The 13,282-nt window shown below is 38.9% G+C and overlaps 1 protein-coding gene across 2 annotated transcripts in view; it reads left to right on the top strand.

The window, feature by feature from the left end:
- Positions 1–13,282, top strand: part of scaper (S-phase cyclin A-associated protein in the ER) — a 641,491-nt gene that overhangs the window by 198,783 nt on the left and 429,426 nt on the right. The window lies entirely within an intron of this gene.

Here is a 13,282-nt window from a genome sequence, read left to right on the forward strand (position 1 = left end):
TCCTGGGTTCAAATTCCACTCTGGCTGTTATCTTTATGTGTTCTGTCCTTGTTTTTACTGGGTCTTTGACAAATACTCCACATTTATCAAAAACATGCATGATAGGTTAAGTTTTGCATAAATGTTAGTACAGTTAGTATATGAAATTGGTCCATGATGGCTTGGTCACAGTCCTTCCTATGGCTATGATTCTAAAGTTGTATTAAGCAAATTATGATCTATTAATTTATGGTATCAGAGGACAGCTGGGTGTATACTATTCTTTTTAGTTTAGATGTTCTTCTTTAACACTAGAATTACCAGAGCCTACGAAAAAACTTGTAGATCCGGCCCACCTTATATCCCATCACACCTCTCCATCAGCATCTTTTGTCCTTTAAATGTGCCGATAAAGACAAGCAGCAAGCAGCCTACTATTCCATACCCTCACCGCCGCAGAACGTGCACAGGGTTCTCCCAGTTCATGCCTTAATTATCTGGGAGTGAAGTGCTGGAGATTTAGAGTGGCAATAATGGATCGTTATTTGGAACACATGCATTTTATGTGTGTTCTGTTTCTATAATAATCTGTGCAAACACATTGTAGCAGTGCTACTAGTATTTAGAACTTCATCTCCCAGCAGTCCTTGCATGGGCTGTTGGGGTCAAAGTTGACCAGAGGGATTTAAAAGGAGGGCAGGTGTCAGGAAAATGGAAAGTTGTTTTTGTTGTTGTATGTTGCATTTTTCTGTTGGACTGCCTGCTGTTAATTCTGCCATAATTCATCATTGTGTCCTGGATTGTATTCGTTTGTTGGGGACTGAATCGTCTGTCTACCTGTATACTGAGGACTGTGTTTGGATTCATTGGCTTTCCCGCAAGAAAAGGAGCACTCCTGAACCATCCATCCGTTGTCACCCTTTCAGCAGCTACCGGTGGGACTGTTTTTTCCCTCCCCTATCAACATACAGATCGCTGGACTTAATCTCGTCATCTCTCATTTCATCCGGTTTGGTTTTTCCCATGGACTATGCTGTGTGGTGTTTGTGTTTATATGTTAAATGTAATATCGCCAAAGGGGTCAGGGGTGGTATTATTGTTTGCCTTTAGTTGATTTAATTCAATTATATTCTTTATTGTTTAATGTTCCCAGCGTGCTTTATTTGGTCTCTGTAGTAGTGTGCATGTGTGTCGATCCAAGGCTGGGGTTGTCCCTGGTATATCTTCCACTAAAATAAATAAATCCCCATCACATTGACGATGTGAATCTTCGCGGTGCTTTATCAGTACAACATTGTTAATACAGAACTGTTTTTCATATTTTAGTAATAAATGACAAAATGTTGGCAATGTTGGTTCAAGGATAAGACAACAGCTTCCGTGGCATAGTGGTAAGATTTGCTGACTTGTAACCAAGAGTTCACAGGTTCGATCCTGACTGCCTCCTATATCTGCCGCTGTCAGTAGTGAGTTACTCTTATTGTTAATATTATACAGTACACACATACATTTGGTTTGCATCTGTAACAGTTGCAAACCAAATATATAGTACTTGTAAAAGTTACCATTTTATTTTTCACTTTTATTCTCTCAGTCACTATCACGATACATACTACCGCCCTAGGGATCTGACGCTGTTAGTTTTTATTTGAAAGTGGGAATAACTGTAGATGTGAGTGGTGTTTTGAGGCAATGGAACTGGACATTCTCTGATCTGGAGGGATAAAAGCTGACACACAAATGCTGGTGAATCTGCCTTCTTCGTATCTCACTGTCACTTGATTTTTTTTTTTTTTATTCAGTTTTATTTAGTGTTCTTGCTCATGCTGAATTAGTATGCACCTTATGGTCTATGATGTTAAAAAAAAAAAACAACATAGGTATTGGTAGATATTTGGAATTATTCATTTTATGACCTGTATAGTACATTTTGGTAAACATTGTGGCACGGATGCAACATTATTCATATTCATTCACATAACATCTTGCACTTGTAATCAGTGACCACTTGGTTTTTTTTTCCCCCCTGATCTTGCCGTCTGTACGTTGCTGTATGGTGGGGTGTTTCTTTTGTACTCCAGGACATGCAGAGGAAAGAATGGTACAGAGAGGTCACTTCAGTGCTATATGCAATCGTCAAATTCAAATGTTAACCATTCACACACGCGCAATGACCGTCCTTCCTGCATTTACGACATGTGTACCTGTTGCAATGTACACACTTCTCTCTATGCTGTGCTTCCTATTACATTGAAAGGGCACCTGACACTGACTAAGTTTACTTTCCTGGGGAAAGCGGCCTGTCTTGGAACAGAAGCTTGTCGATATTGCATCCTCCTTTTCTTTTTCCATTGCCTTTTCTAGTAACTTTTTGAGGGCTGAATATTTTTTCCAAAAAACTCAGTTTTCTGAAAAGTGCACAAAGCAATGGTTTCACACATAAATCAACCTAAACTGTCTGTTGTTGCATGCTGTGGCTGCTGTTTGGCGCATATTTGGCATCTCTGTGGGTGCGCGGGGGCACCTCAATGGCCAACAGGAATGCATGGTGGGCTGGCTGCCTTGGCTGTCTTTGCACAGCAGATGGGCAGCGGTGGCAGTCACAGTGTGATGCAATATGGTTTCTGCCTCTCGTCATCATAAGTGGTGGTCCTCCCAGGTGAACGCTGCCATAGGCGAGTCAGCTACCCAAACGTGTTCAGCACCACAAGATTAGCAGGGGACTGAGGGGACCTCAGTTTTGTTTTCGATCTCAATCTCCTGATCACTTGCATCAAATTTCAAATCCGACAAGTCAGAGTCCGATTCAGCAATAATACGTAAAACATCCATAGAGTATTTTAATTTGCATATCTGCTTTAGTCTCTCGCCAGATGTCGATGCCATTTCAGAAATTGTTTGCTCTTCGCTGCTCATGTAGGAAGTGTTGGTCAAATCAACAAAGCTACTTCACTTTCCTTCTAGAAATGAGAGTTGAACTAAAATGGAAGGGCGAGTTTTGTCGCAGTTTACAGCTGATTACTGTCCTCTACCCCCGAATTTTGATAAAGTTGACATCAGCCCTGAAAGAGGTAAGATGTGATGACGAAGTTCCTCTGCAAGGTGAGCTATGAACACTCTTTTTTTTTTTCTCTCAGTGGCCCCCGTGCATGCCTTGCACAGTACAGTACAAAACTGAATAAAAAAAAAAATCAAGTGACGGTGAGAAACGAAGAAGGCAGATTTACCAGCGTTTTTATGTCAGCTTTTATCCCTCCGGATCAGAGAATTTCCAGTTCTATTGCCTCAAAACACCACTCACATCTACAGTTATTCCAAGTTTCAAATAAAAACTAACAGCGTCAGATCCATAGGGCAGCAGTATGTATCGAGATCGTGACTGAGAGAATAAAAGTGGAAAAAAAAGGTAACTTTTACAAGTACAATAAATGTACACCATCTGTTACAGATGCAAACCAAATGTATGTGTGTACTGTATAATATTAACAATAAGAGTACCTCACTACTGACAACAGCAAATATAGGAGGCAGTCGGGATTGAACATGGGACTCTTGATTACAAGTCAGCAAATCTTACCGCTACGTCACAGAAGCTGTTGTCTTATCCTTGAACCTTTTGTGAAAGTGTTTATTTGATCTTTGGACTTTAGGCTTCATACATTAAATAGTTTATGCCAACATTTTGTCATTTAGTACTAGAATATGAAAAACGTTTCTGTTTTAACAATGTGTTTACACAGATTATTGTAGAAACGCAACACACATGAAATGCATGTGTTCCAAATAACGATTTATTATTTCCACTCTAAAACTCCAGCACTTCACTCCCAGATAATCAAGGCATGAGCTGGGAGAATTTTGTGCCCGTTCTGCGGTGATGAAGGGATGGAATAGCAGGCTGCTTGCCGCTTGTCTTTATCGGCACATTTACAGGACAAAAAATGCTGAAGGACAGGTGTGAAGGGATTTACGGTGGGCCGGATCTATGAGTTTTGTTCGTAGGCTGTGGTAATCCTAGTGTTAAATTATTTTTCACCATCCTTTTCTGTCATTGCCTACATAAACCAGATCTTGTTTTTTGAAATCACCCTAATCAGTTTTGCACCAATATAGATGATTGAACTTTTCACATTCCTTATATAACCTTGGATCCTACAAAGAAATCTTTTACCTTTAAGCCTGTCAGTACCAACCATCTCACATGTAGCATGGACGTATAACACGTTTCACAGTTACAGAAGTGAGGGTTCAGTTCTTAGTGTAATCACTACCTCTATGTAGCTTACAAATATACATGCTCTGTGTTGGACTGGCACCCAGTGCTGTGTTCAAAACAGAATGGTATAGAATTCTTGTTATAGTTTAACAGTTGCCTGCTTCATTTCATATATTGCTGTGTGTTTCTGTAGGAGGCAAAATGATGCACCTCTGCCTGGAGCCCTGGAGTCTAGTTCTACATGTTTTTATGTGGTTTCCAAGTTTTTCTTAATTATGTGATTATCAATCCTGATACTTCATTCCTCCTCCCTGAGTGTGTACACGTGTTTGCTCTGCAGTGAACTTGCACTCGTTCTGTTTAAATGCCTGCCTTGTGCCCATCGCAGGAAGCTCAACTATTATTAAAAAACTGTAGAGTGACAATGTGCAGTCCAACACACTGTATGAGGAATTCTTTCAAGAGTGTCAATAAAAATTCCTCACACATGTCAACTGTTCTCACTCTTGAACATTCAGTAGCTGAAGAGTACAGCAATTGGAAGGACATTTAACAGCACATTGGTGATAAATGAAATATTTATGTGGGGCTGAACAATTGCAATTAGCAACTACTGAATAAGGCAGGGAAATCGCTATAAAATAACAAAGAAAAGAAAATCGGTACAAAAACAACTTAATTGTACTTACTAGTTCACATTAACACAAACTTAAACTCAATCAAACATTCACTACATATGATCAAACTTAATGTCACCATTCCGAAATATTTTAAATATATTTAAAAAAATATTTCTTGAAAAGGCAAAAAACTGACATTCTTATGTAAAGGAGTGGTTGGTTGTTTTATCTTGAACTAATTTTAGCATAGTTTTAAGTTACTCCAGACGTGCTATGAAAATTTAATATTTTAATAATATGTCTTTCAGCTTATAATTTTAAACATTTAGATTGCATCATCATCATTAGTAGACAGGGAGTTTCCTTAAACATATCACACAGTTTTCCACTCAGTACTTTGATCTGCATTTGTTCTCAGAACAAATCTTTAAAAACTTCTCTGGTACTCTATACTTGTCATTCTACTCCTGATCCTATTCTGATTCACCCTTTAAACTGAAATGTATGAGTTGCTGCTATTAATGCTAGGACTGTTAAACGTTCATCACAACAAGGGAAAAATCTGGCTATAATTCATTTTGAAGACAATAAAAAATAATTCAGTTTTCTGATTTGCTTTTTTTTTATTATACTGGCTTTAAAAATCACCATTTTAAGTAATATTTTCAATGTCCTCAATGGTCATTTTAGATAACTCGGCTATTAATAAAGTATCTATCTATCTATCTATCTATCTATCTATCTATCTATCTATCTATCTATCTATCTATCTATCTATCTATCTATCTATCTATCTATCTATCTATCTATCTATCTATCTATCTATCTATCACAGATTTTCCACACATAATCTGCATCTTCGTTTACTCCTGAATTGCCTAAAACAATGAGACATAATCAAGTAATTAAGGTCATGTGTATTACTTTTTTGCTGCAGTTGTAAAAGGGTTGTGGTGGAAGAGAGAAAGTTTAATTTAATCCAGTGTGTTATTTATTGACTGCCAGCTGCTGCCTGCTACACTCAACTACCACTCAGTTCTGAAAAGTTCTAAGTTAGATCTCACACATACTTTCTATTGTCTAGCTATGAAACTAAGTGTAAACTACAGTTTTTTTTTTTCTTTCTTTTTTCCCGGCATTGTTTATTAAAGGTTTCCTGATAAACACTCATACTTTGTTTTGCAGATTTTATATGAGCCGTTTTAAATAAAACCTATTTCTAAATAAATAAGAAATAGTTAAAAAATTGTTACAATGCAATGTTTTATAAATTCAGTTGTTTTTTAAAAAAAGTTTCAAGAGAGGCATGAGGCTCAGTGTGAGATTGTGATGAACAGCAAGGTATCTGTTTGTCTTATTTAGATACTGTATATTCCAGCCTGCATTAGGTATTTAAAGGGTTATTTGACATCCCTGCTCTGCATGAATTCATGTTGACCCCAGATGCAAAATACAATATAAATAATGCACATCTCGCATCACATAGAATGTATGTATTATCTAATTGATATGGAGGTACCAGACTAAAACTGCTTACCTACCCAGTAAAACTGTTGCTTTGATTGATGCTTACTTACCTTCTGTACCTACCCAGTAAAACTCTTGCGTAACAACAACATTTATTTATATAGCACATTTTCATACAAAAAGTAGCTCAAAGTGCTTTACATACTGAAGAAAAGAAAAATAAAAGACAAAATAAGAAATTAAAATAAGACAACGTACACGGCTGTTTTAACATATGGGTACAATGGGTACAATGGGCACTGGCTAGGGCTCCAAGAGTATTCCGGCCCGTGATGTTTCTGATGCCTATGTGTGTTTGTGCTTTGCTATCAAAACAGGGGACCCAGTGCACTACTTTGCCCGGGGGTCTATAATGCTATTAAGACTGCATAGAAATATGGATAACCCCTATGCTACGTCAGTGGGTTGCTTTATAGATGTTTCTTTTGCCGTTACTTACCCTACACCTGTTATAAATTAATTTAAATTTTCATGTGACAAGGAGGAATCTGCCATTTCTAAACACATACTGTATGACACTTGCCTGTATGCATTGTAACAAATGGATGGGATCTTTGTTGATGTTCCAATCCCTATTTTGTGTGTCAAGCACATTTGTTATGAGCTTTATTTACAGGTCTGCGTGAAACAGTAAATAAGGATATGATACTCCAAGTGCCCAGAGCCCAAAGTTTTTAGATGTTGTCAGCCATTCAAAGTCCTGCCGTTAGATTGTTGAAGGTTTTTTCAGACGGTCCACAGATAGAATGACTTGTTTTTCAGCCATACAGATGCAAGTAAGACATTTGGAAAATAAGGCTTCCCAAGCCAGCTTGAATGTTGTTTCTATTTAAGTTCCATGTTAGGCCATTTGTCTTAATCTGAAAAGTTTATATATTTTCATGAATGACAGACTTTAATTACATTTCCAGTTCAAAAAGTGTTCAATTCTTCATTTTTTTCACTGATTCTGTCTAAAGATTTGTTTCCATTTTATCTTTGTTTGTACACTATCTTCCACAAGGGATTAACACTCTTAGTATCAAGATATTCATACAGTGCATCCAGAAAGTATTCACAGCGCATCACTTTTTCCACATTTTGTTATATTACAGCCTTATTCCAAAATGGATTAAATTCATTTTTTCCTCAGAATTCTACACACAGTACCCGATAATGACAACGTGAAAAAAGTTTACTTGGGATTTTTGCAAATTTATTAAATATAAAAAAACTGAGAAATCACATGTACATAAGTATTCACAGCCTTTGCTCAATACATTGTCGATGCACCTTTGGCAGCAATTACAGCCTCAAGTCTTTTTGAATATGATGCCACAAGCTTGGCACACCTATCCTTGGCCAGTTTTGCCCATTCCTCTTTGCAGCACCTCTCAAGCTCCATCAGGTTGGATGGGAAACGTCGGTGCACGGCCATTTTAAGATCTCTCCAGAGATGTTCAATCGGACTCAATTCTGGGCTCTGGCTTGGCCACTCAAGGACATTCACAGAGTTGTCCTGAGGCCACTCCTTTGATATGTTGGCTGTGTGCTTAGGGTCGTTGTCCTGCTGAAAGATGAACCATCACCCCAGTCAGAGGTCAAGAGCGCTCTGGAGCAGGTTTTCATCCAGGATGTCTCTGTACATTGCTACAGTCGTCTTTCCCTTTATCCTGACTAGTCTCCCAGTTCCTGCCGCTGAAAAACATACCCACAGCATGATGCTGCCACTACCACGCTTCACTGTAGGGATGGTATTGGCCTGGTGATGAGCGGTGCCTGGTTTCCTCCAAACGTAACGCCTGCCATTCACACCAAAGAGTTCAATCTTTGCCTCATCAGACCAGAGAATTTTGTTTCTCATGGTCTGAGAGTCCTTCAGGTGCCTTTTGGCAAACTCCAGGCGGGCTGCCATGTGCCTTTTACTAAGGAGTGGCTTCCGTCTGGCCACTGTACCATACAGGCCTGATTGGTGGATTGCTGCAGAGATAGTTGTCTTTCTGGAAGGTTCTCCTCTCTCCACAGAGGACCTCTCGAGCTCTGACAGAGTGACCATCGGGTTCTTGGTCACCTCCCTGACTAAGACCCTTCTCCCCCGATCGCTCAGTTTAGATGGCCGGCCCTGCTCTAAGAAGAGTCCTGGTGGTTTCGAACTTCTTCTACTTACGGATGATGGAGGCCACTGTGCTCATTGGGACCTTCAAAGCAGCAGAAATTTTTCTGTAACCTTCCCAAGATTTGTGCCTCGAGACAATCCTGTCTTGGAGGTCTACATACAATTCCTTTGACTTCATGTTTGGTTTGTGCTCTGACATAAACTGTCAACTGTGGGACATTATATAGACAGGTATGTGCCTTTCCAAATCATGTCCAATCAACTGAAATTACCACAGGTAAACTCCAATTAAACTGCAGAAACATCTCAAGGATGACCAAGGGAGACAGGATGCACCTGAGCTCAATTTTGAGCTTTATGGCAAAGGCTGTGAATACTTATGTACATGTACATGTTCTCAATTTTTTTTTTTAATAAATTTGCAAAAATCTCAAGTAAACTTTTTTCACGTTGTCATTATGGGGTGTTGTGTGTAGAATTCTGAGGAAAAATATGAATTTAATTCATTTTGGAATAAGGCTGTAACATAACAAAATGTGGAAAAAGGGATGCGTTGTGAATACATTCCGGATGCACTGTATACAGAAAATGGATACAGTATGTCATGTGACAGTTCTCTCTGCTAATAATGTGCTTAATATAATGCAAAGCAGAGAAAAACAATAAAAACAATTCAAGCTAGCCTTCGCCACCTCTCTCTTCACCTTGCGCCTTATCTCCTTGTCTTCAATCTCCTTCAGACTGCTTCTTCAGCATAGGATGCAATCTACCTGTGTGCATCCTCCTCCTCTCTTGTACATCACTGTATGTTCCTCCCTCTTCTTAAAATACGTATTCACCACAGCCATGTCCACCCTTTTGGCAAAATCCACTAGCCTCTGACCTTCTTCATTCCTTTCCTTGACACCATACCTACCCATCATCTCCTCATCTTCTCTGTCCATTGAAATCCACTCCAATCACCACTTTCTGTCCTTTGGGTACACTGTTCATCACTTCATCCATCCATCCATCCATCCATTATCCAACCCGCTATATAGTAACTACAGGGTCACAGGGGTCTGCTGGAGCCAATCCCAGCCAACACAGGGCACAAGGCAGGAAACGAACCCCGGGTAGGGCGCCAGCCCACTGCAGTCACTTCATCCAACTCACTCCAAAAATCTTCTTTCTCATCCATTACACACCCAACTTGCTGTGCATATGCACTAACAACATTCATCATCACACCTCCAATTTCCAGCTTCATAATCATCACTCAGGGCGGCACAGTGGTGCAGTGGGTAGCGCTGCTGTCTCACAGAGACCCAGGTTTGCTTCCCGGGTCCTCCCTGCGTGGAGTGTGCATGTTCTCCCCATGTCGGTGTGGGTTTCCTCCGGGTGCTCCAGTTTCCTCCCATAGTTCAAAGACATGCAGTTTAGGTGCATTAGAGATCCTAAATTGTCCTTAGTGTGTGCTGTGTGTGTGTGTGTGTGTGTGTGCGCCCTGTGGTGGGCTGGCGCTCTGCCCGGGGTTGGTTTCCTGCCTCGCACACCTAACTTGCGGGACATATGCACTAACAATATTCATCATCACACCTCCAATTTCCAGCTTCATAATCATCATTCTGTATGACACTCTTTTCACCTCCAAAACACTCTTGACATACTGTTCCTTCAGAGTAACTCCTATCCCATTTCTCCTCCCATCCACACCATGATAGAACAATTTGAATCTACCTCCGATCCACCTGGCCTTACTCCCCTTCCATTTAGTGTCTTGCATGCACAATATATCAACCTTCCTTCTCTCCATCATATCGGCTAACTCTCTCCCCTTACCAGTCATGCTGCCAACATTCAAGGTTCCTACACTCAGTTCCATTCTTTTTACCTTCCTCCTCTCCTCCTGCTTCTGGACACATCTCCCCCCTGTTCTTCTCCTCCTTCTTCGGCCAACAGTAGCCCAATTTTCGCCAGCACCCTGTTGACTAACAGTACAGGTGGATGTCATTGTTAACCCGGGGCTCGACCGATCCGATATGGAAATTTGTATTGTTGTCCGCAAATTGATTTGGCTAAATTTTATACCGGATGCCCTTCCTGACGTAACCCTCCCCATTTATCCGGGCTTGGGACCGGCACGAAGAAACACACTGGTTTGTGCATCCCCTGTGGCAGGGGTATATATGTATGTATATGTATGTGTATTTATGTATGTATATGTATGTATATATGTGAATATATAATTTGTTAGAGAAATGGCGAAATTTTTTTTTTAATTAAGCTTTGTTTCAAGAAGAACTTTATTTTCTTTTATGGCATATGTATGATTGATACATATTTTTGTACATATTTTGTTTGTTAAAGCACATTATTTAAGGTCTTTTTTTATTTTTAGCATTTTTATGGTCACTGAACAATAAGCTTACACTTTTTCATTTTGTTAATTAGAATTAACAGAAAACACCCTTAACATTAAACTGTATTGTTTAATCTTATAAATACACATTAATACACGGCATAAAGCTTTTATGCATCTGGACCAGGGCCGTCTTAACAGCATCATAGGCCCCCGGGCCAAGTAGTGAGCTGGGTTGTCCTGTATTGATAGCAAAATAGAAACATACATAGATATGTAAACATTGTGGACCCCTGTGCTCCTGGGGCCTTTGGCCAATGTCCATTTTGCCCATACTTTAAGATGTCCCTATGTTTGATTATTCAGGAGCTTAGTGAAAAAGATATTTTAAAGGGATGAAGGACAAACAATATTGGCCAATTAAATAACATGAAATCGTTGATAGGCATTGGTCTTAAAACCTGATTGGAACATCCCTAGTAGCAAGGAAAGCCTGATTGTACTAAATCAGGCATGTGCAACCTTGACAGGACTATGGGCCGGATTAGAAAGTAGAAAGATTACGCGGGCCGGAGTACTTCAGGATATATATGTATTTCTGAAAATCAAAAATGCAAGAAGGCCAAAAAAAAACAACATATAATTATTAATATATTATTTAATAAAAACTCTTTATTAATGCGACGATTGAAATTGCATGGTGTACACAAGCTTATCAATATTAGGAGATATTGTGAATGTGGAAACTCGCAACGTGTTTTCTAGGGGCTCATCAGTAATTCGCGTCATGGTTTTGGATTTTACGAAGTTCATCCTTGAAAAAAGTTGCTCGCATTTATAGGTGCTGCCAAATAGAGTCATTCTTTTCTGAGCAAAAGCTGTCAGCTTTGGAAACTTGTCACGTGGGAAATAGTTTTTATAAAAGTCAAGTAATTCAATATAATTGAATTTTGATTTCAGGACAAAATTCTCTTGTAGTTCAATTAATTCCATTTGCAATCAAAGTGGAGCTAGTTCGACATCAACATCAAATGGACAAGAGAAAATTTGCAAGTTTACTTCTTGATTTTTAAAATCACGGAACCTAGTGTTAAATTCTCCACTCATTGAATTTAATTCATTCGCAAACGATTTCAATCAAAATCTTTGTGGTTCGCAAATGTGGGAAAATGATAAGTATTGCCTTCCTTCAATTGGCTTTCCCAGAGTCGAAGCTTATTTTGAAATGATTGTATGTGTCCATAAAAGCTCATGTATCATTTGTCCCTGAGTTTGTAATTTAGCATTAAGTTCATTTAGATGTGTTGTTAGGTCGACAAGAAATGCAAGATCACACAGCCAGGGTTTGTTTTCTAGCTCTGGAATAGGTTTTCCTTTCATGTCCATGAAAAGAGATACTTCATTTCTCAAATCATAAAAATGTTTCAACATTTTTCCCTTGCTAAGCCAACGCACTTCATAATAAAATGTAAGATCTTCATGGTCAGAAAGAACGTCAGCCAGAAATTCTTGAAATTGAGTGTGATTTAGCACCCTGGATTTAATGAAATTTATACATGCAGTTATTGTGCCCATCACATGTGCAAATTTAACTGATTTTGTTTTGCTGATGTATAATGCAATGAAATACAGACAAATCTTCGGTATTGATTTTGTTACTTGATAATTCAGTTTTTATTTGGGCAACAACTCCAATGTTTGGTCCAATCATCGATGGAGCTCCATCGGTGGATATTCCGCATAACTTTTCCCACTTTAAATCAAATACAGTAAAAACAGTTTTTACTTCCTGGAAAATGTCTTCACCCCTTGTTGTATTCTTCATTGGTTGGAGAGCAAGCAATTCTTCTGTACAATTGAAGCTAGCAATTTTTTCGCTAACAATAAAACTTGCACGAACAATATTGTCAGCTACATCAGTATGTTTGCGGAATAACATCTGTTGTGCCGACACACATTTTTTCAAATTTTGTATCTTATCTGTTCTTAGTTTACCTTTGTAACTGTTGTAATTAGCGTGTTTTGTATTGTAGTGTCTTTTTAAATTCCCTTAAAACTGAAATAGTTTCCAAGCATATCAAACAAAGAGGTTTTTCTTTATGCATTATAAAAAAATAATCGTCAGTCCATTTCTCTTGAAATGTACGACTCTCAGCGTACACTTTTCTCTTTTTTGTTGAAGCCATCTTAATTAGAGTTTGATCAAAAATTCACAAGTATTTGAAAGTATTGAAATGTAGGCCGATATAGCGTGAAACTCGAAACAACATGCAGATAGGTACAGCACTAGTAAAAACTATGAAAAGACTGTGCTATGCTACGCACGACAGCAGAGAGATGCAGCAGAGTCAACGACTACGTGACTACGAGCTCTTGCACACTTTAAACGTGCAACAGTTCCGACGTGCCGTAAAAGTGGGGGAAGCACAATATAAAGTACTTCAGAAAGCACTGGCCAAATCATACTATCAAAAATAATCCAACAATACCACAAGAACAAACAG

This window comes from Polypterus senegalus, chromosome 12 (genome assembly GCF_016835505.1).
Source record: "Polypterus senegalus isolate Bchr_013 chromosome 12, ASM1683550v1, whole genome shotgun sequence".
Taxonomy (NCBI): domain Eukaryota; kingdom Metazoa; phylum Chordata; class Cladistia; order Polypteriformes; family Polypteridae; genus Polypterus; species Polypterus senegalus.